The sequence below is a fragment of the Podarcis cretensis genome (genome assembly GCF_951804945.1).
Source record: "Podarcis cretensis genome assembly, chromosome: 4".
NCBI lineage: Eukaryota > Metazoa > Chordata > Lepidosauria > Squamata > Lacertidae > Podarcis > Podarcis cretensis.
In genome coordinates this window covers 78,633,498-78,655,885 of record NC_137173.1, presented here as the reverse complement: position 1 = coordinate 78,655,885, position 22,388 = coordinate 78,633,498, and the positions used below count along the sequence as shown (strand labels likewise).

The 22,388-nt window shown below is 44.5% G+C and overlaps 1 protein-coding gene across 3 annotated transcripts in view; it reads left to right on the top strand.

The window, feature by feature from the left end:
- Positions 1 to 1,984: 1,984 nt before the first annotated feature.
- The window catches only part of FHL2 (four and a half LIM domains 2), a 37,326-nt gene continuing 16,922 nt past the window's right edge, over positions 1,985 to 22,388 (top strand). Inside the window, exon 1 of one of the 3 annotated variants that reach the window (XM_079973046.1) lies at positions 1,985 to 2,141. The gene's annotated coding sequence lies outside the window, so the exon portion shown is untranslated. Of the gene's footprint in view, positions 2,142 to 10,795; positions 10,972 to 20,970; positions 21,073 to 22,388 lie in introns of those variants that run through there. The other 2 variants (XM_079973047.1, XM_079973048.1) reach the window with 2 other exon arrangements.

The following is a 22,388-nucleotide window of genomic DNA, read 5'->3' as shown; positions in this document are numbered from 1 at the left end:
AGCCTGTTGAGACCCTAATTATTTTTGCTGACCAATTAGAAAGGATCGGTACCCACAGAGAAAGAAGCCATTTTGTTCTATCTGATTGAACCCAATATAGCTTATTTGCGTGTCAAGACCCTGAGCCTCCCCCTTATGTTGAATAGCCACACCTGGACACAGTATTTTAGGTTAATGGGCAAATAAAAGCCACAACTTTATTGGTTACAGAATGTGAGTGGTATTGGCTTGGGCACTAGAATTGAACCGACTATACCTGACTCCTGCCCGCCATGCAGGTAGTCCAGTAAGGGTCAACCACCAACAGGGGGAGCCCTGTTGATGCACATCAACTAAGAGCTCCCCCAGTGTCCCTGATGGGGTCATGGCATGGCCCTAGCCCCTACCCGGGCTTCGGACAAGAGCCACACACCCGGATCCCTTTAATGGAATACCCTTAAATTGGAGGGGCAGGTGGTTGTCAGGAGCTCATCCTACTCTCGAGTAAGACCCTGGGAGAGACACATGCCCGACTGGCATGTTCTCTCCCTACTGGACTATCATTTGGGAGCTTCAAAAGCTTTCTTCTGCCCGAACATCACAGCGACTGATGCCAACAGACATCGGCACACTTAGGGATCCACAGTCTTTGCAGCTTGCGTAACAGACCTCAGCAACTCAGCATTTTGGCTAATCTACTTTATTTACATATAAACACACACGGAGCACTGCAACATAGCTCCCTCTCTCTCTAGCATCAGACAGCAAAGAGAAAAAGAACAAAGGACAATAGTCCCACTTTACGGAACACAGTAACACAAACATCCTGTCTCCGTCACTTCCTAGTCTGTGGACTCAAAACATATACTGTCATGTGATAGACAAAAATCCCATGACTGCAATCATGGAGCAGGAATTCTAACATCAATGTGGCAACCTCCCCTCCTCTGAACCAGGCTTTACCAATGCCTAACCGCCAAACCTTACAAAAGTTGTGAGGATTGCTACGAGGTAGACGAAAACCAAATGGTTGGTGCCAATTTGCCAAGTGGGAAAATTCCTACCAGGCCCCTTCAGCTAGGCGACCAACCGAGGCCCATAGCAAGGCCAAGATGACGAACGCTTAAAAAGAGGGTGGAAGGGCGGGAGAGCCACGGAAGCAGGAAACAAGGAGGGAATCTTCCCGGCTGCTTAGATTCGCTAAGCCATGCCCTCCAGCCAACCGGATTGGTTGGCCGGGGGCCGTGACGCGGCAGGAAGTCCCCCATGATGCGGGGCTTTGCCACACCACTGCTGTGTGGGGGAGACCATGTAGTCTGCCCGCAACACTGCCCCACAAGGAAGTGTAGCGGCCTTGGTAGAGCATGAGACTCTTCTTTGTCTTTTAATCTCATAGCAGCTACAGGGCCCCCCAATCCAAATGGGGTCCAAAGCATGGAGGAAGGTATTTTTTTAACCCTTTGGCTGCTGAAAAATCCCTCCTAGAGATGCTATTTGTAGCATATGGTGGCTTAGCAAGTAAACAGCAGCTTGGGAGATTTTTATTTTTATTTTGCTGGAAACAGCAGGGAGTAAGGATTAATATCTCCTCCCTTTGCACTATTGCCCTGATCAGGATCAGATGCAGCTAGGTTTAAAAAAGAAGAAAAGAATCCCAAGTACCGGGTGCCCAGACAACCTCACATCTAGTTTGACCCTTTGTAGATAAACTATATAGCACATTACAAACTAGATCATGCGCCTGATGAAGCAGTTTATAAAAGCTTATGCAGCAATAAATTGGACAGTCTTTAAACTGCCTCGGGACTCATTGTTTGTACAACTGTCCATATATGCATAGATACAAGTGTGGCTGCCTCTGGCAAAGAAACTGGAGGGCTGCTCTAACTGGGACCAAGGCCATCCTTTCCGCGGCAGACCTGTGCTCCTGTTCATGACGATTCCTTAAAAGGCAAGCCCTTCACAGTGATGCTGTTGGCTCTTATCTCTCAGGACGGCTGCTTCTTTGGAGATACTGTATTTATAGCTCATCTGACAAACGAACTCTTGACAGTCTAATTGCTAAATACATAGTTTGGGTAATCCAATAAAGGAATAAGCCTCAGTACCAGCCTTTTGTCTCCTCATTCGCTGACTGGGACACGCAGGCACCGTTCAGCAAGGTAAGAGCAAAAAGAGCATGTATACGTATCTTTTCCAGCTACCCTTCAGTCTTGCTGCTACAAAGAGAACGGGGCTTAAGGGAATCTTGGTATATTTTTCTTTTGAACCCTAAGGAACACCAGCATGCACAAGATGTTTTTGTCACTTCTCACAGACAGAAGCCAGATAGCCCATTGGCCTGATTCCCCTCTGATGAACTTTGCTTGCTTTTGTGTTGCTGTGGGATGATCTCAGTTGCAGTTGATGCCTCATCATGTTTTTGCTTCATGTGTAAAGGAACTGACAAATTTGACTCAGTTCACATTTAAAGCCAAACCTGCCTAAATTCACATTGCATTAAACAATGTGAGAAATGAGACGTCCTTTGAAATTCACACCTACCTGATTTTTTTCAGTGAGGTTCTCCAGCCATGTCATGTGTCCCAAAACTGTGAATAGAAATGTGCATATTAGGAGAAACCTGTGCTAAAATGCTAGCGACTTTTCATTGTTATTCTTTTTATAGGAAAAAAATGCAGATTGTCGCAAAAAAAGTGGAGGACTAAATTTAGAATTAGCAAAATGAGAAACAGAGTGAAACTGAAATCTACATATTCACCCATCTCTGTTGTTGTTGTTTAGTCGTTTAGTTGTGTCCGACTCTTCGTGACCCCATGGACCAGAGCACGCCAGGAACTCCTGTCTTCCACTGCCTCCCACAGTTCTGTCAAACTCATGCTGGTAGCTTCGAGAACACTGTCCAACCATCTCGTCCTTTGTCGTTCCCTTCTCCTTGTGCCCTCCATCTTTCCCAGCATCAGGGTCTTTTCCAGGGAGTCTTCTCTTCTCAAGAGGTGGCCAAAGTATTGGAGCCTCAACTTCACGATCTGTCCTTCCAGTGAGCACTCAGGGCTGATTTCCTTCAGAATGGATAGCTTTGATCTTCTTGCAGTCCACGGGACTCTCAAGAGTCTCCTCCAGCACCATAATTCAAAAGCATCAATTCTTCGGCGATCAGCCTTCTTTATGGTCCAGCTCTCACTTCCATACATCCCATCTCTGTTACTTTAATTTAATTTACTTCAGTGTGTTGAAAGGCATCAGCTTCATCACCAAACACAGACTAATTTGCCTGGCAAATGGGGTTACCCAGTATAATTACATACTGTCTGGGTGGGTGTGCTCATTTGATTGTTTCCATTATTTCTATCCCAATTTCCAAAAAGTTTGTTTTTCAAAGAAGCTTACAAAAGGAAGCCAAAGTTCTGTTCCATCTTCTTTGAGCCAGGATGGGTGGTTTTCGCAAAATAAAATACATCTGAAAATAAGGGGTGCCCCAGTTTTAGCAAACTGTATACTTTTGTAGAACATCAGAACCCTCACGTGTACCATGTAGAATTTTCAGCTACTATTCTTTGAATACTTTTGGGGGAGTCTATCCCCTTGAACTTAATTGGACTTTCTGCATACTGAGTAAACTTAGAAAGAATCAAGTTCTTCCTCTAAGTGCACAGGAGACAGAATAGTATTCTAGGTGAAATGCCCTTTCATTAGTTTCAGTTTTCCCATTGCAGTGGAATGTTTGGACATTGGAAAATGAAAAGGTAGCATACCCTTAGTTATATGCATAGCCTTCTGAATTTTTTCCCCCTTCCCGTTGCTTCCTGATGGCTTTGGAGAACGAACCTGATAATATATTTAAACAGCTTTGCATTAGAGGTAATAGAAGCTGTGCTAAAGGAGACTTTAAAAAAAAACCCCAACTAAACTGTGTGTGACTTGTGACGGGAGAATACTTCATCATAATGATTGTGCAAAATAGCATTAACAGCTGCCGAAACATGCACTGTAAAGTGTTCATCACCCTGAATTGCTTTTAAAGTGATCTCAAGGGAGTGCTACGTTTTGTCTGCAAATGATGTTTGCATGGGGGAAGTTAGAGTGATTGTACTGGTATTTGTAGGCTGTGTAAATTAATACAGTACGGTAATTGTTTTTGTTTGCAGTGTGCATTATAGTTCTGGGACCAAGAACTTCTGAGCGAGGAAACCCTGTTATCCCAGTTCTAGACATCAAGGTTAAATCAGATCTCCCTCCCACCCACCAAAAAAAATATGTGTGTGCATTATAATGGATCAAAATATAACCAGCCTAACTTCTACATATAATTTCACCCATAGTTGTTGATGCTATATTGCTTTATTTGATTAGGTTGTGTCCTGATCTACTATTGATTTTAATAAAAAGGAAAATATGCTTCCACTAAACAACATGGGCATAGCCAGGATTTATTGGGGGGGGCAGGCATTATGTTGGGAGGCAGAACTGAGTTATCAGCAACGCATTTGGTCAGTTAGTTAAGCATATTTATTTATTTACTTGATTTAAGGGGGGCAGCTTCCCTGCCCCTGCACCCCCATGGTTAAGCACATGCTAACCAATGGGAATTAACTAAATAAATAAAATACACACCTGTGAAAAATAAGACACCTGCATCTGATCCTGGCCTCATATCTAACCCAAGTTCCATTGTCGTGAATTTGGCTTGTGCATAGAAAAGTAGCTTGCCAGGCAGAATGGCTTTGCCCTAACTCTCCTCCTAAGAGTGCTTGTTCTCTATGTGCAAGCCAATTTTTATTTTATTGATTTCTTCGTAAGAATTACCTTGCTAAGCCTGACCAAAAAGCGCGTTGCCAATATAAAGAGTTGTGGCTGTGTGTGTTTTAAATAACATCCATTCATTTTTTAAATAAGAGAAATGATTATTACACAGAGAGTTCTGTCTGCAGACTTCCTCTAAGCTGAGTTATCTTGCAATAAATCTAGCACCCAGTTTGACCACATCAGTAAGCCAGGCAGTGCTGATTAGCTGAGTGAAACCTAGCTGAGAAGGTTTCATGGTTTATGGATTTTATAAATTGAGTATGAATGGAGATAGCTGCTTTCTCTCAATAATACTATGATTGTAATAGTGATTTATGTATGTGCTGCTTTTTCTGCTACTAAACTCCAAGTGGCCCTAGGATCAGATAGCTGCATTTCAGGAAAATCATATGGCAGTGTGGCACGACATGTTACATTTGTTACACCAATATCACACCAGCAAATACATAACATATGAAAGTCAAATCTGCTTGCTCATGCATGCATTTGGAAAACCTGGTTTGGGAGACATGTACATAATACATAATATATTTTACATTGACATTTGCTGCAGAAAACAGTGCAGCAACCATAATCTGCAGTGTTCTAGAAGGCATAGACAGTGTTCATCTCCCGTGAGGTTTAAATTACTGCTTTTGCACTATTTATGTGAGTGTGTGACTCTTATGGTAGGGAATAGACTGTGTATAAAGGAAATAAAGACACTTGCCTCTGAATGTGCACCTTGCCTAATATAAGTTCACTGTAAGTCAGTGTGGTGTAGTGGTTAAGAGCGGTGGACTTGTAATCTGGTGAACCAGGTTCGATTCCCCGCTCCTCCACATGCAGCTGCTGGGTGACCTTGGACTAGTCACGCTTCTCTGAAGTCTCTCAGACTCACTCACCTCACAGAGTGTTTGTTGTGGGGGAGGAAGGGAAAGGAGATTGTTAGCCGCTTTGAGACTCCTTAAGGGGAGTGAAAGGCAGGGTATCAAGTCCAAACTCCTCCTCTTCCTCCTCCTCTTCATAACTGGGAAAATCCCAAACATCTGAGCCCAGCCACCCTGTGTAAAGTCTTGCATCTTGCATTTAGCCTCTCCCAGGGACGGGGCCATGGGACGCAGGTGGCGCTGTGGGTTAAACCACAGAGCCTAGGACTTGCCGATCAGAAGGTTGGTGGTTCGAATCCCCGTGATGGGGTGAGCTCCCATTGCTTGGTCCCTGCTCCTGCCAACCTAGCAGTTTGAAAGCACGTCAAAGTGCAAGTAAATAAATAGGTACCGCTCTGGTGGGAAGGTACCGGTAAACGGCATTTCTGTGCGCTGCTCTGGTTCGCCAGAAGCGGCTTAGTCATGCTGGCCACATCACCCGGAAGCTGTACGTCGGCTCCCTCGGCCAATAAAGCGAGATGAGCGCCGCAACCCCAGAGTCATCCGTAACTGGACCTAATGGACAGGGCCAGCGCCAACATCTGGAACTCTTGGGCAGCTGCTGGGATACCCACAGAGAACAACACTGTCAATAACCTTGGTTTCCTCATACCAGGCAGCTCAATCTGCAAGTAGCCTGCTGCTGATTACACCACTGCTATTGCTGCCCATCCCTCAGCAGGTAAGCCTCCATGGGAGACCCAGAGGTGTAGGAGAGAGTAAACCAAAGGACACTTTGCTAGGGAGAGTCCTCGCACCCTACCTGAGGACTTCCATGTGTCCAGGATTTCTTTATTTTTTTACTTTTTCCTTTGAACAGCGGAACTGCCCCTTCCCTGCCTACTCCTATATACCTACCTGGACCTCAAGGTCATCTTCTGTGGACCTTCTCCAGATGCCTCTGCTGGATGAGGCCCAGCAGGTGGCTATCAGAGATACTAGGTCTGGATCCAACCCATGGTGCTGCCTGCTTCATTTTGAGGTCATCATTGCTTCTTTCCAGCCTCCTGAATCAAAACATTATAGTTATTCCTCCTCCTTCTTGACCCGAAATGCTCTTAAACACATGTCACAGTGGAAAAAATGCTGCACAGTTGCTATTTTTAAAGAAAGTGGAAGATTTTGAGATGTTTCCCCCACACCACTCATAGTTTGATCAGTGTGGGGATACAGCACTTATTTTCTCCATGTTTTTTGGTGTTTGTTTCAAGGCTAGAATAAACATTTTTCTTCTTCTTCACAGAGCCATTATCTCAGAGGAACTTGCATTTAGTTGAAATTTTGGAGACATTCGAATCAACAAGTCCGGAGTCTGAGTCCTAAAAGAATGTGTTTCTGAGTGGTTCAGTGTAGAAAGCTATCCACAAGCTGAACCTTAAGAATGGGAGTGAGAAAAGCGAATAGGTGAAAAGTGTGTTCCTTCCACAGCATTACAAAGCCGGTCTATGGTAAAAAATGGGACGCAGGTGGCGCTGTGGTCTAAACCACAGAGCCTAGGACTTGCTGATCAGAAGGTCAGCAGTTCGAATCCCCGCGATGGGGTGAGCTCCCATTGCTCAGTCCCTGCCAACCTAGCAGTTCAAAAGCACGTCAAAGTGCAAGTAGATAATTAGGTACCGCTCCGGTGGGAAGGTAAAGAGTGTTTCCATGTGCTGCTCTGGTTTTGCTAGAAACGGCTTAGTCATGATGGCCATGTGACCCGGAAGCTGTACACCAGCTCCCTCGGCCAGTAAAGCGAGATGAGCGCCGCAACCCCAGAGTCGGCCGCAACTGGACCTAACGGTCAGGGGTCCCTTTACCTTTACCTTTAAAAAGGACTGAGAGACCTGTGGCCCTCCTGATGCCACTGGACCCCAAACACCTAGCATCCCTGAACTTTAACTGGCTGGGCCTGATGTCCACAACCTCTTGAAAGCTACAGGGTCACCAGCCCTGCCTTAAGGTGTCAAGCAATGCAAAATATGCAGCCTTTTCCCAAGATCTTTCTCTCCCACTCTCAAGTGGGAATCTGGAGATTTGCTGTTTGGGTCTGCCACAGACTGGGAAACTAGATAGATTTTCATGCTGCCCTTGCCACTGATCCAGTCTGTGTCTGCCTGCTGTGTCCTCCCGAAGCTCTGCGGATTACACTGTGACATTTAGTGATTATTTCAGACTGAAGTGAGGCCCGTGCTGTGAATTCCTAAGTTTAGGATGTATGCTTTAAATTATTTAGCTATGTTGTGGGTACCTTTCTTTTATTATCTTTTTTAAAAAATGAAATGAATTTTGTACTTCGTAACCAATGCCATTATTAGAATCCTAACAAACAAGTTAAACAGGGGCAGTTGCCTGGGCACAAAATTCTTAGGGGTGCAAAATTTCAAATGGAAAAAAAGGGGAGCAATAGTGCTAGGGCACTCTTTGTGCGGCTTTAGAAAGATACACACTCCCAACCAATATCCCATCCTGCTCTCCACTGTGCTTGACACCCATGGGGCACAGTGGCTGCCACTTGGGTAGGTCGCCAAGCTATTGCCCCTTCATTCCAGCCTATCAGCAGACAGTGCCATGGATACTTGCCTTACCCCAGCTGCCAGCAACCCATGCTACACCACTATATTCGTTTGCATGGTGGCTTGGCTCTCCTGCTGATTGAGATTTGCCAAAGTACCAGTGCAGGAGACACCCAAACAAGTTAACGGAAGCAAAATGCAACCAACATTGAAACTGACCTCGCTTAGTTAATGGCATTGTAAAGTTAGCTGACTTTATATATATATATATATATTTTTAATGGTATTAGCGAAAGCTGTCAGAATCTGTGCGAAAGGCACCGGTCCTCACACAAGGCAGATGTGCAAACTGTGGCAAAGCCATGCTTGAGTTTGGCTGCGGCAGATTTCTCCCCTATACCTCCTTACCTGTGCATATCCCACTTCTCCAATCAAAGGCTGTTCAAAATGTTTTTGGGATGGGTGTCCAAGCCCCCCACCCCCACATTCTGCTGTGTCACATTCTATTTGGACTGTGTCAGTGGCAGATCTTGAGTTCTCGAATTTCAGTGGTACTCTGTGTGATGCCAAAATTCAGTACCCCTCTGCCTCCCTCACTCCATTTCAAAGCATAGTTGCAGCGTTGATAGGGGTTCCCCCCCCGAGACTCCGCCCCCAGTGCGACCGATCCGGCTGTGCTCCCCTAAATCTGCCTCTGGTCACATTATGCTTGAGAACAGGGCCCGATTATGAAACAGACTTCGTGTCATTAGTTTTGCATAGCCAAAGTCCTGTATCCATCTTTTCTAGCAATCACTGTCTCTTGGGGTGGGAAACATATATAAAATGTAAGGAGAAATCACAGCAGGTTTTCTCACCTGCAGTGCAAGCCTGATTTCCTCCTGGCTTCCAATCTGTGGGGCAGCCACATAGCCTAGCAAGTCAAAAAATTGATTAGCTGTCAATCTTCCCCACACACTCTATTTTTTGGCACCCTGTGATGTGCATTTATACGTTTCTCTCTCTTCCCTTTTTTTTTTTAAGTGGAAACATTTTTGAAATGTTGCAAAACTTCTCGCAGGGGTCAGCAAACTTTTTCAGCAGGGGGCCGGTCCACTGTCCCTCAGACCTTGTGGGGGGTCGGACTATATTTTGAAGGGGGGGGGGATGAACAAATTCCTATGTCCCACAAATAACCCAGAGATGCATTTTGAATAAAAGCACACATTCTACTCATGTAAAAACACCAGGCAGGCCCTACAAATAACCCAGAGGTGCATTTTAAATAAAAGGACACGTTCTACTCATGTAAAAACACGCTGATTCCCAGACCGTTTGCAGGCCGGATTTAGAAGGCGGGTCTTAGTTTGCCTATCGATGAACTAGGGGGACTATGTGCACTGTCCACTTTTCCCCCCTTTTTTCCAAACTTACAGAACAGTTTACACACACCCCGCCACCCTTCCACTTGGAGATTAAACAAAATTACGTATGTCTGGATGTAATATGGTCTTCTCACTCTTAGATCAGCCCCACTGCTCTACATTTGGCACTAAATTTAAACTGCAAGTAATTTTATGATGAGGATTTTCACCTTTGAGCCTCATTCCCATTATTTATGTTAATGGCTGATTCTTTTTCCTGTGAAAGAGGAAATGAGCATGCTGGCCAAGGAAGGTTTTACATGATTACAAACTCAATGAAGGCAATGCCTCCTGAATTCTGTAACAATCAACGCCTGACGCACTCCCCATTTAGCTTGCGCCACTCTCTGCCAACTCAAGGAATGGAGTTCAAAAAGAATTTGAACAGGACATTAATGTGCCTGCACACCAGTGTTCAGGTGCGCTAACAGTGCTTCAACCTTGTATGTTTAAAATGATTCAAAACTAGCTTTCCAGTCAAGAGCTGTTTATGAACTGCCTAATGAAATGCAAGAATCCCCGTTTCTTGATGGTGCTGTAAAGTCTCTGTTGGCAATTCTCAGAACTTAGCACCCAGAATTCTCTTGTTGTGAGGCTTGGTAGTCAAATCCTCATTTGGGGATTGATGGCTAGCGTGAACTGGCCCTCAGTCTCACCAGACACGTTGCTGAGACTTATGACCTTTGGCCACCCTGACTCTCTTGAACAATAAAGCATGGCCAATACAAGGGGGCACAAACAGGTAACATCATAACCCTGTTTAGGACATTAACCAGGTGAAGAGGCACACAAGATTAATGGGGGAAAGGTGTGCCAGGATGTCTGCTTGTGCAAGATTCAAACGCTTATGCATTTTTCTTTGTGTGGGCGGCAATTGTTTCAGTTGGCTGGCATTGCTTAGAAGCAATGCAGAATTTAAAACAGAGATTATTTTTAACAAAACCTCCCCCAAAAGGGGGGGCAAGTATGAGAGTGGAAACCCCACTTATTTTGTTGTTTTTCATATAAAAAGAACACCTAGGGGCAGAGTCAACAAAATAAGGCGTGGGGATTTAGGGGTGCGAAGGATCTGTTCCCTCGGATAGTGTTGAATGCCAGCTGCACTGAGCCTCAAAGAGTGAGTGCCTCTAGTGCTTTTTTCTCCTTATATGGTAAAATGATACACAGGGGTTTTTCACTAGGCTGTGAAGGCAGACGCCTGTTTCCACACAACACAGACGGCTGAGCAGAAATCAGAAGAGCCGCTTGCTCAGAACTGGAGGAATCCCCGGCTAGCTGTACATCTCTCCTCTCCTCTGCCAGCAGGTCACTGTGTTGCCCATTTATTAATGGATGTGACTCCCCATCCCAACTCCAGAGGGTACCATTAACTGCCTGTCTGTAAGTAGACGTCCCTTTTTGTCCCTCCCTGCAACAGCCAACAACAAACCTTTGGAGCATCTGCTATAAATAACAAAAGGGTGTGATGGGGAGAACAGGGTGTGATGTTGAGGCAGAACAATGGTTTGCCCAAGATGCAGCAACAGCCCTAGCTGTCTGTGTTATATACGGTGACAGGGCTGGCCCTTTGTTTTTTTTAGCAAATATGGGCTATAGAAAGAGGTCGGGTAAGAATAATGGTGTTGTCTTCAGGGGGAATGTTCGGTGTCTGAATGTGACATGTGAGCAGGGAGGTATGGCATTGTGTCAGATCCCATCGCGACAATTTTCACTCCCCAGTGACATGCTGGATAAGCCCTGGGGAAGCTCATAAATGAGAGTTCAGATATTGGTTTCTTTTACACCTCTGTGAACACTTCCTGCTTCCCAAAGCAACAAAAGACCTCATTAATTCTTTCCAGTAGCAGAATCAGAGGAAACAAAGGTAGCCTTGCCTCTTTGCTGTCTCTCTCTCTCACGCACGAACACAAAATAACTAAAAGACAGAGAGTCCTCTAAAGTGCATCGCTATTGTTTCAAGATATTTAAATGGAAGGTACACGGTTCTTTTCTTCCTTTCATTTGTTTATTTAATGTTTAATCCCTGCCATGCTTCTTCTATGTTTGTAACTGAAAAAATGCATGTGAGTTGACAGCAGCAACTTTTGTATCTTGTCATTTTCATTCAATTATAAATATTAATGTCCCCTCTTTCTGACTTAGCAGGCTTCCAAGGCAGCTTTGTGTATATTTCTGTATTAATGGGTCACTTCCTCCCTTCCTATTTCCCACCACAATACCTTTACCCTTGAATCAAAACACCTTGGGTTACTGCACATGCCAGATGAAACAATTTCTGGAGGTTGTTAAAACAAACTGATGATTAGATTGAACAGTTGCCATATGAGTAGTCATGCATGAAATGCAATTTTTAAAAGATAAATTCAGGAGAACCAAGAAAAGAAAGAGAGAGAGAGTTAAAGTCCCATTTAACTCAATAAGAATAAATTGCCAAGGCATTTTAGTTCCATTGATATCAGTGATATGGACTCAAAACTAACTGGCTTTGTTGTTGTTGGCATCTGTCAGTCTCAAGAGACAATGACTCCATGGATGAAGTCAAACCGCTGTGTTAGCAGCACCAAAGTGACCTCCATGGGGTGCAAACCTGGGCAGTGTGTATAGAGATTCAGGGCTGCCCAGTCAACAAGATCCGCCTCTCGGCCTCACTGATGTGGTCCAAAGAAAAGCAGAGAAATACGTTTGGCACCAGCTTGGCTGCAGGAGTTGCCGGAAGGAGGTGCACAAGGCTCCTTCCAACCGTCTTAGGGACTCCACTCTGGATGTGCGCCAGTGTGGTGTAGTGGTTAAGAGCGGTGGACTCGTAATCTGGTGAACCGGGTTCGATTCCCCGCTCCTCAATATGCAGCTGCTGGGTGACATTGGGCTAGTCATGCTTCTCTGAAGTCTCTCAGCCCCACTCACCTCACAGAGTGTTTGTTGTGGGTGAGGAAGGGAAAGGAGATTGTTAGCCGCTTTGAGACTCCTTAGAGTAGTGATAAAGCGGGATATCAAATCCAAACTCTTCTTCTTCTTCTTTACTCCTTAGCCTTTTCTTCTCCTGAAGATATCCCACAAGGCAACAGAGGTTTAGGATCAGCTTTCCTTCTCCTAGATGGGCTACCTTCTCAGGTTAATGAGCCCCATCTACCCCTCACTTTCCTTTACAATATGTGCAGAAACCGCCTTCTTAACTGCTGGACCCACCATTGGTTTCATCCATTCAATTTGCCAGAGCCTGTTTTTGCGTGCAGAGGTATTCCCTAAGAAACTGAGGGTTTAAGACCCATTGACTACCCTCACCTGGTTTAGCTGGTCATAGCCATTCCCAGGTTGTGACCGCTGTCACATGCTGACAGCTTCTAGAAAGTACAGGTAACTGCAGGATAGAGACCAAAGGTGGACCATCCTTTCCTTAACACCCCATACACTGTGGACCAAACGACATAGGATGATTTCCCCCACATTATTTGATTATATCTCCTGCCATTTACCTGCTGCTTAATACATTAAAAAGGAGGTTTCCCCTTAAGCAATATATAATGTAATATAATAAATGAACAGAGGATATGCTTTCAAAAATGGTGTGTACAGAGTGTCTGTTTTGTTGTTTAGGGTGTCTTACTTCAAGACTGGGAAGGTTAGAATCTATACATACTAATAAGGACTTCAAGTTCCTATGCGGAAGCAATCCAATGGTGCATTCAGCTTTGGGACTTTTGGTTCATCTGCACTTTTAAGCCACCTATTGTAGAACCCAGGTAAAAGAAAAGTTGGGGCAAAATGGACAACCACAGCCTTGAAAAGCGCATAAACTATGCAAGCGCTTCATTCATCTGATCAAAGCTGTGGCTCAGGAGTCACTATTGAAAAGGCTGGAGTATACGCACATTCTGAACATGGCCGTGATTAAATGGCCCAATGCTGTCTGGCACATACTCATGGCTAAACAAACTATGGTTGGCTTACAGAACCACCCACAAGTCTCAAAAGTTCATGGAGACAGCAGAATAGGGTGTAGCAATTTTCAAAATGGACTGCCTGTGTGTTCCTGCCACGCATAGCTGACAGGTCCTTTCCTCCTGAAAGAGTGTGGATAGGCATTTCTCAAATGCCTCTCTAAACTGCTATGGTAGCGATGGGGAACCTGAGGCTATTTTGGGGCTACTGCTCTCATCAGCTGCAGTCTGCAAAATCAATGGTCAAGGATTTATGGGCGCTAGAATCCCACATCTGGAGGGCATAGGTTCCCCATCCCTCTTCAATATCCTGGATCCCCACTCCTTTTCTTAGGAAGGTAAGGTAAGGAAAGAGGAAAGAGGATCCTAGCATTCCTTGGTCCTCTCTAAAAGCCTTCCTGACCAACAAGGCTGGGCAGCAGCAGCAAAAAGCAAGTGCAGCAACCTCTTCTCATTGTTGCCCTGTTTTCCCAAATGCATAGATAAGAAAACACCATGCTTCAACTAGACCCACATGTAATTATCAGTTAAACCTGGGTAGGCATATTGGGTGGGTTCTTAAATAAGAATAACACTTTCAGTAAATTATCCAGCTCTATCTAATCTCTCTCTGTGTGTGTTTCTGGTAAACCAATTACTGTTATTTTGGCAATTACTTGCCAAATATCGAGGTGATTTTACACACTGTACTTCTTGACCAACACTTTCCAGTTTAACGGGTAGCAAAAGACACTGAACTGTTAGGATCTACAGCTTCCAAGCCATGCATAACAACTGCAAAACTTCTACAACACTGTAATAATTTTGGTTGGTGACTGGCCAAATGCAGCAATAGTGGGAGCATTCATCTCACATCCTTAAACCAAGGTTTCTTTTCCTTTTAATCTGGACACAAAAGAAATTTCCAATACCATTGACCATAGCATCCCTCAGGATTGGTTGTTTGGGTTGGGCCCGTGTAACATTGCCTCCAGTACTGCCTAGGGAACCAGTCTTGGAGGTTTGTTCTGGGTGCTTTTATTCCACCCCCTGGTTGATGGCCTATGGGCTTCTATTCTGTTCTCCATGCTCTTTAACATCTACACGAAATTGGTGGGGGGAAAGTCATCTGGAGGTTTGTGCTGAAGCGTAACCATTATACAGATCTATTCTTTCCCCATCTACTCATCCCAAGGAGAATGCTGGACCTCTGAATTGGGGCTGAATGATGTGGAAGTGCTTGAAGCAGATAGGACAGAAGCCCTGTAGGTGGGGAAACCAACTCTTACGGAGCCAGCTTTACCTTCGGTCCTTGGTGATGTCCAGTTTGGGAGTGCTATTTGAGTCAACTGGGAAGCTCAAGTGGTGGAATAAACCTTGCCTCTCCTATACATGCACTAGTAGCACCTAGTCTGGTAAAGGACCCCTGACAGTTACGTCCAGTCGCAAACAACTCTGGGGTTGTGGCACTCATCTTGCTTTACTGGCCAAGGGAGCTGATGTTTGTCCACAGACAGTTTTTCCAGGTCATGTGGCCAGCATGACCAAGCCGCTTCTGGCAAACCAGAGCAGCACACGGAAATGCCATTTACCTTCCGCCGGAGCGGTACCTATTTATCTACTTGCACTTTGGCGTACTTTCGAACTGCTAGGTTGGCAGGAGCAGGGACCGAGCAACGGGAGCTCACTCCGTCAAGGGGATTCGAACCACCAACCTTTCAATCGGCAAGCCCAAGAGGCTCAGTGGTTTGACCCACAACACCTCCCGCGTCCCCTTAGTCTGGATTACTGCAATATAATTCATGTGGGGCTGCTTTTGAAGGTAGTTCAGAAACTTCAACAAGGACAAAATGAAGGCACCCAGCTGTTGTTTGGGGCTAGATGGCATCTGGTTAAATGCTTTTAAATCCCAGAACACTTTGTAAAGTATCCCCTGAAAGCCACAGAACACACTGTGGATCCCTGTACCTGGTGGATCCCTGTACCTGGTGGATCCCTCAGTTTCATGAAAGGTCAAGTTCCTACACATCACAAAGATTCTCTTGTTAGCTCATTAAACAAAAATCAAGTTAATCCCCAGCAACCCACAGCATTTTCTGCCTGGTCCTTCTCCCCTTTGCATAACACAATTCCCTTTTTCTCCATCTGGGTTTTTCTCTTTAAGCCTCACCTGAATGAGATTCCCTCCCACCTGTTTAAAGACTTGTACTCCTTTCATCCATCCTTAGATTCTCAGTCCTGTCTCACTCCTGGCCAACAATCATATCTGTTCCTCCCAATGACTGCCTTTTGTGACGCCACAGTACATGCTAGAACATCTCCTTTGACTCACTTTCCCACTGACATTCCTTTTCTGACCCACCCATTTTTTTACAATCAGGTCAACTGCAAGGGGGAACGCCAAAGCAAGCATGAGCAATTGGCCTTGCTTTTCCTTCACCCTCACACAAGGTTACCTCAAAGAATACCCATACCTGAATCAACCTGTCTAAGTCTTAAGATCCACTTCAGAGGCCCTCTTTAAGTGCCTAGGCAACTAAGATGACAGGTAAATGAAACAGGGCCTTCTTGGTGTCCCCACAGTTATTGAACTCTATTCCACTTGAACTTGATTCCTTCAAAGGGGCATTAAAGAAAGACCCATGAATCTACTTCTGCATGTAGTACCTAGCCTGTGGCTGTGCCTTGGTTTCTTGCATGGCCGCACTGGTTCATGCTGGTTTTAGCAGTATTTCATACTGCTGAGCATGCTGTGAAATGTATGCTTGCATCTGTTTTTAAAACTGTATTATGGTTTGCTTGCGTGCATTTTCAGTGAACAGGTTTGGGAAGAATTTTCTTTGAAGAGCAGCCTGTATCTTTTTAGTGTGTAAGTAAACAGAACCACGTTGTTTTCTTGATGCACTCTAGAGCAGCAAGAACCATCAAGTTGGAGAGGGAAGATACCGTACTTTTCCATGTATAAGACGATGCTTTTTGCTAAAAAAAAATAGGCAAAAATTGAGTGTCTTATACATGGAGAATGAATGCAGAGGGGGGACGTGCGATTAATGGCAGCAGCAAGCAGGAGATTGGCAGCAGCAATTGGGCGGGTGACTGGTAGCTGTGGCAAGGCCTGCTGGCGATTGGCTGTGGCTGCAGCAATTGGGCAGGTGACTGGTGGCTGTGGCAAGGCAGGCAAGCGATTGACGGCTGCGGCAAGGTGTGTGATCGGCAGTGGCTGCGGCAAGCGATCAGCAGTGGCGGGCAGGCGGGTGAGCGATTGGCGGAAATGACCTGCCCCCCCCCCAATTAATTTATTAATTTTGGGTTTTAAAAAATAGGGGCCGTCTTATATATGGGGGCGTCTTATACACAGAAAAATATGGCACATGTTTTAAGACAGGGATGTGGAACCTCAGGCCTGGGTACCAAATGAGACCTTCTTGGTTTCCCCAGTCAGCCTTCAGGATTCTCCCAGGCCCAAATCTCAGCCCAGGTTGCAATCTTCACTGGAACAGCTCTGTACCTTCCTCCAGAGCTTTTGCATCCTTGATAAGACCTCTTGCTTGCCTGGGTATAGGATGAAGAGTTGTGCCTGCAGATACCTCTGGCTTTTGCATATTTGGCACATAGCTCACAATGCAAAAGAAACAGCCACATCCATTGCTTTGTCCACCTTTTAGCTCTGGTGCCACCCATTTTTGACCTATCGTCCTACACAACCTTGGCGTGTGGCCCCCACATGATTGCACCCAAGAACATGTGGCCCTTGAGCTGAAAAGGGTTTCCTATCACTGGTTTAATACAAACAGCTGTTTCTGGGTCCAGTTCTAAATGCTTTTGAAATCCCTGGATGCTTTGGAACCAGGTGTAAAGTTGCCCCTTATAATGAGAACCACCTGAGCCCCAAAGCACCCTCTAATTTCCCAGGGTGCGTCTTGCGAGAGGGGGGAAGCCAATTGCTTGCATGCAGAAAATTCCAGGTTCAATCCTCAACATCTCTAGCCGAAAGGATGAAAGAGCAAGTGATGGGAAAGGCCTCTCTTGAACCCAGGACCTTTGAGAGTCACGGCTAGCCGGAAATGACACTATGCGGCAAAATAGACAAACCACCTGAACTTTGGCTGAAGCAGCCTAGTTTCATTGCTCCTAATTAAAGATGGAAATATGATGGATTATGCAGGGTTGGGGTTCTGGGATACTGACTGTTCTGAGGAGTGAAGAGATATAAAAAGTCTATACTTCCCCCCCCCCACACACACACACACAAAAGTGTGACATGGAAAATTGTGAATAACATTTACATGTTTGCATCTGCATCCTGCTAACTACTCTACAGATAGATGGATCGATAGCAATCAGCTATCTATCTATCTGTCTATATCTATCTATCATCTATCTATCTATCTATCATCTATCTATCTATCTATCTATCTATCTATCTATCTATCTATCATCTATATCTATCATCATCTATCTATCATCTATCATCTATCTATCTATCTATCTATCTATCTATCTATCTATCTATCTATCATCTATCTATCCATATCTATCATCTGTCTGTCTATCTATCATTTATCTATCTATTTCTATCATCTATCTATCTATCATCTATCTATCTATATCTATCTATCTATCTATCTATCTATCTATCTATCTATCTATATCTATCATCTATCTATCTATCTATCTATCTATCTATCTCTATCTATCTATCTATCTATCATCTATCTATCTATCTATATCTATCATCTATCTATCTATCTATCTATCTCTATCTATCTATCTATCTATCATCTATCTATCTATCTATCTATCTATATCTATCTATCTATCTATCTATCTATCATCTATCTATCTATCTATCTATCTATCATCTATCTATCATCTATCTATCTATCTATCTATCTATCATCTATCTATCTATCAATCATCTATCTATCTATCTATATCTATCTATCAATCATCTATCATCTATCTATCTATCTATCTATCTATCTATCTATCTATCTATCTATCTATCATCATCTATCTAGCTATCTATCATCATCTATTTATCATCAGCACACACATACCATCTTTTCTTATTTTCCAGTCTCTTCATTCCATTCTTGTTTGCAGGGATTTGTAGCTTTGATCGGAAAATGGATTAGAGTTCTTGGAAGGAGGACATAAAGTTCTCGCGAAGCAATGAGAGGCAATGTTTGTGCCAACAAACTGGTAGGGGACTGAAAAATGAGCTACTCCCGGTAGTTCAGTTTTGCTAGGCTGTAACAAAAAGAGGACCTTGTAAATCTTTACAGCTTTTGAAACAATAACAAAAATCCTTTCCAAACACCTCTTCCTGCGTGGATTTATGTCTGAAATGTTCCAGATACAAATCTTCCTTTCTTTCAAGAAGGAAAACAAAGAGGGGGGGTGTACATTGAGCACAAATCATGAATGCCTTACAATAGGCTCACACCAGTAAAACAAAACAAAACCCCAAAATAACTGTGAAGAAAAACTACATTCCTGCATAGAATTGTATACTAGTCTGTCAGTCTCATGAACTATGAGGCCACGAGAGGGGCCTGGGAGATCATTACTGGGACTGTGGTTTAACTCCTAGGACTAATGGCAACATGGGGAAAATTTTCCTCAGCAATGCAGTGTCGGTAGTATGAGTTAAGCCCCCTCCCCATTTTCCAATTCTAATCCTGCTTTCTATTTAAGTTAAAAACACACTGATACAGTGGTACCTCGGGTTACAGACGCTTCATGTTACAGACTCTGCTAACCGAGAAATAGTAAGAACTTTGCTTCAGGATGAGAACAGAAATTGTGTGGTGGTGGTGCGGCAGCAGCAGCAGCAGGAAGCCCCATTAGCTAAAGTGGTACCTCAGGTTAAGAACTGTTTCAGGTTAAGAACAGACCTCCAGAACGAATTAAGTTCTTAAACAGAGGGTCAGGGAACTGCCATCGGAGCGCAGGGGAGTGGAGAGGCTCTCGGATGCTGGGGAGGGAACCAGCAGGGAAAGAGGGAGAGCTTCCGCTGAGGAAGAAGGGAAGGAGGAGGAGTTGGAGGGAAGGCACAGGGATGCTTCCAGTGAGACCAGTGGAGAGAGATCAGGACCTCCCCTGGGGACGCCCACTCTGCGCAGAAGGCTGTCGCGCAGGGAATCAAGGAGGAGACTTTCTGTCAAGGAGCTCTTATGTTGGAAGAAGTTCAGGAAACGCCCACTGACGGATTCTGCCAGCGATTAAGGCAGCCACGAAGTAAGGGCTGTCCGGTCAGGGAAAGTTTTAGCCCACTACTCAGCTTGGAGCAGTTCGGCGCTTACGCACAAGCAACCCCTAATCCCATTACACAGAGGTACCAGTGTACATCTGAAATTCACACATCTCCCTTTTTGGCCTGATACTTCCCTGAGAGTATCGCAACAAGAAAGGTGTTTGGACAATGTCTAGCACCAGTGCTATTTTTCTAGAAAAAGGGATGCCGGAACTCACCATGAACACCTCCCTTGTTCTCTTAGGATGGCAATGGCACCCACCTGAGAGGTGCCAGAACTGAGTTCCGGCAAGTTCTGACTGACAAAAAGCCCTGTCTGGCACTGAGGTCCAAAGGCAGGCAAATGCTTAGAGGAGGTAGGTGCGGGAAGAGATGACAAATGTAATAAAGAGCAAACCTGACCAAATTCAGGGAATGCCGCAGGGCTGGGAGCTTTCTGGTGGTTTGTTGTTCCCATACTGGGAAATTTGAGGGTTTCCCCCTCAAAAATTTCCCCTCAGAATTAGACTTCTTGCGATAAGGGAAGCAGTGAGATGATGCACAGGAAAGTGGGATATAACGCTTGCATGATGCAATGCCATCAATCAAGTGGTATATACAGTGGTACCTCGGGTTACAGACGCTTCAGGTTACAGACGCTTCAGGTTACAGACTCCGCTAACCCAGAAATAATACCTCGGGTTAAGAACTTTGCTTCAGGATGAGAACAGAAACCGTGTGGCGGCGGCTGTGGGAGGCCCCATTAGCTAAAATGGTACCAGGTTAAGAACAGTTTCAGCTTAAGAACGGATCTCCAGAATGAATTAAGTTCTTAACCTGAGGTACCTCTGTAAACTGTATGAATATTTTTTTTAAAAAAAAAACCTCCCCACAAGCAGCTCAGTATAAATGCTACATAAATAACCAACATCATCTAACCTCCCTGCAAGCTTTGTGCAAACAAATCACTGTGAATGAGCATCTGGAAATTACCTTATATCACTTGATTCCCTGACTCAAATTACATGCAGCAAGTTGTCTCTTCAAATCAATGCCCCGGCAAGAAGGAGGGAATTGGGACTGACCCCCATAGCTCCTGTCCTGCTTCAAGTTCTGTGGTCGCTTATTGTCGGCATCTAAACTCCCCGTCATCATTTTTACTTAAGCTTTTTGCCTCTGGTTTCAACAGCTTTTTCTTTTATTAAATCTGCTTTTCGGTGCAGAAGTTCGCATAAGTGTACCATACTTGCCTCAGGGGAATTATGAAGGGTCAAACTCAAGAGTGCCCTGTTATTACAGTGTAATCATACACATGTTTACTTGGACGTAAGTCTAATTATGTTCAGTGGGGGTACTCTTCAGGAAATGTGCTTGGTTAGGGCCCAGCCTTCTTCTCTGGGGACTGTAAACAATATCTTTCTTACTTACTTAATACAGCAGAAAACAGAGAAAATTGTGTGTGTGTCTTTGTGTGTGGTGTGCTTAAGATCTGCTTTTTCTTCAAGGCAAATTAAAAGAGTACGGCTGCCATGGAATTTCTATATTTCCCTTGTGTGTTATAATGTTTCTGGGATTGTTATAGGAATACAGAGAGGGCATATTTTCATATTTTACTATAATGCTAACGAGAGCACGATTTATGTTTTCGAAAAAAATTCCCACACAATAGTTAAAATAGTTGGGGTTTAGTTAGGAAAGATTCCAGAATCAAAACCTATGCAACCCTACAGAAATTATAGTACGGACCTTCCTGAACTGGCTTCTACTATAGCCTGCAGGTGGGAGGGAAGAGTTATATATTTCAATTTTTTTCCTTGTGACAAAACCTCCCTGTGTATATAGAGCAAGCATAAGTTTAGCCTAGCCACTCCCTTTGCTCTTTGAGTGCAAGGATTTTTTTTCCAGCACTCCCTCATGTGATCTGCAATTGGTGACACTGTCCAAGGAATGCTATGTGTTATATTTGCATGCAGGAATAAGTCTTCTTGAACGCACTTGAAATGTGTGGGCTGCTACTATCAGAGAGACAGAGAGAGAGAGAGAGAGAGAGAGAGAGAGAGAGAGAGAGAAATCTCACCTGCATTTCCTGTTGTACATTTAAAAACCAGTTCACTTGACCATTCAGCACTGCAAGGAACCTCTCAAAACCAACCACATGGAGGCAGCTCCACTGACATAACGCCTCCATGAACCAGCCTCCCGCCAATTTTAACATTAGCAATGCAAATACAAACCACAAACACATACAACTCCTAGGGGTCGAGGTCCTTTCAGCACTCCCCATAAAATATTTGAAGGGACCGAGGCCCCCTCAAAGTTTATGGGCATTGTCATTCAAACACTGGACTGTGTGTGCAGTATGTCATGTGATCAGTTGTGCAGGGTGGGGCTTACCTGGGATCCCCCAATATTTTATTCAAGTTGGCACCCTCGCATGGCGGCATGGAAATAACTTCTTGTCACATCCACACTATTCATTTGAAGCTCATTTGAACCATGTGATTCCCCCCAAAGAATCCTGGGAACTGTAGTTTTTTGGGGTTCTGGGACTTGTAGCTCTGTGAGGGTTGTACTGAGAGGTTCCCTGGGAACAGGAATTGGCTGTTAAACCACACTGAGAATTGTAGCTCTGTGAGGGGAAT